This window comes from Orycteropus afer, unplaced genomic scaffold (genome assembly GCF_000298275.1).
Source record: "Orycteropus afer afer isolate SDZICR_OR568_19922 unplaced genomic scaffold, OryAfe1.0 scaffold00022, whole genome shotgun sequence".
Classification (NCBI taxonomy): Eukaryota; Metazoa; Chordata; class Mammalia; order Tubulidentata; family Orycteropodidae; genus Orycteropus; species Orycteropus afer.
This window is the reverse complement of record NW_006921609.1, coordinates 3,259,605-3,261,322: the sequence shown is the minus strand read 5'-3', so window position 1 is coordinate 3,261,322 and position 1,718 is coordinate 3,259,605. Positions and strand designations below refer to the sequence as shown.

At 40.6% G+C, this 1,718-nt stretch overlaps 1 protein-coding gene across 1 annotated transcript in view; it reads left to right on the top strand.

Moving 5' to 3' along the window:
* Positions 1-1,718, top strand: part of CXADR (CXADR Ig-like cell adhesion molecule) — a 28,749-nt gene that overhangs the window by 23,574 nt on the left and 3,457 nt on the right. The gene's annotated exons all lie outside the window — the stretch shown is intronic.

Genomic DNA, 1,718 nt, shown 5'->3' with positions numbered 1-1,718 from the left:
CTCAAGGGCAAGTTTCAGAGTCTCTTCTGTCATCCATTTTGGTCTTCTCTTCTTTTATTGTCTTTTTAGTGACCTCTTGCTTTGTTCATGGATGATGCTCTTGATGTCATCCCACAATTATTCTGGTTTCCGGTCATTGGTGTTCAATGCATCAAATCTATTTTTTAGATGGTCTTTAAATTCAGCAGGGATATATTCTAGATCATATTTTGGCTTGCATATGAGCAGTTGATGTTGTGTTCCACAATCAGCTCCTGGCCTGGTTTGGCTGAAGATATTGAGCTTCTCCATCGCCTCTTGCCACAGATGTAGTCAGTCTGATTCCTGTATGTTCCATGTGGTGAACTCCACGTGTACAGCCACTGTTTCTGTTGTTGAAAAAAGTGTTTGCAATGAACAAGTCGTTGGTCTTGCAAAATTCTACCATGCAAGTTCCAGCGTTATTTCTATCACCAAGGCTAAATTTTCCAACTACTGGTGATTCTTCTTTGTTTCCAACTTTTGCATTCCAATCACCAATGATAATTAACACATCTTGATTGCATGTTCAGTCAATTTCAGACTGCAGAAGTTGATAAAACTCTTCAATTTCCTCATCTTTGGTTTTGGTAGTTGGTGCATAAATTTGAATAATTGTAGTATTAACTGGTCTTCCTTGTAGGCATATGGATATTAATCCTATCACTGACAGCATTGTACTTCAGGACAGATCTTGAAACATCCTTTGTGATGATGAATGCCACACCATTAAACTGTCATTCCTGGCATAGTAGATCATATGGTTGTCTGATTCAGAATGGCCAAAACTAGTCCATTTCAGCTCACTGATACCTAGCATATCAATCTTTATGTGTTCTATTTCATTTTTGACAACTTCCAATTTTCCTAGATGCATACTTCTTACATTCCATGTTCCGATTATTAATGGATGTTTGCCGCTGTTTCTCCTCAATTTGAGTGGTGCCACGTCAGCAAATGGAGGTCTCGAAAGCTTTACCTTATGCATATGAGTAAGGCCAGTTTTACTCTGATGATGCAGTCTTTCCCAGTCCTACTTTGAGAGCTTTCTAAGCTAAGTGACTCATCTTCCTCCTCTGTATTGGACAGTGTTTTCGGACTATTCATAAAGTTGTGCAATAATGTATCAGACAGTGTTTCTCTGTTTTTCATAAGGTTTTCCCTGGCCAGTTCTTTGAGAATTGGCCTCCTCCTTCTTCCTAGTCTGTCTCAGTCTCCAAGCCAGGCTGACACCTGTGCACCATGTGCACCCCACTGGGTTTGAAACACCAGTGGCACACCCTCAAGACTCACAGTAACACGTCACCACAGTAGGACAAACCGACAGACAAGTTTGTCTCCCTTAGCTGTTGGAAATCTCTCCAACCACCATTACCTAGATGCCCTGCGGCTGACTCCTGGATCTATTCTGGTCCCTTTTGCCTTTTTGGTCCTTTCCCTGCCTTCCCACCTCCCTGCTTGTGGGGCATGGCCTGGGTTGCCTCTCCTTACCTGGGTTCCTGCGGCTGACTCCTCCCAAAGTATCTTAGTGTTACTCATAATCACTTAGTTTACTTTTTATAAGTTGAGTTTCTCCCTAAAATGTTATTGTTTTTCCCTCTGTGATTAAAAAATAATCTTGAGGGAAGATAGTTTAAGATTGGAAATATCCTGTTTCTCGTTAATTTTTTTTTTTTTTTAATTGTGATTTGGGTGAAGAT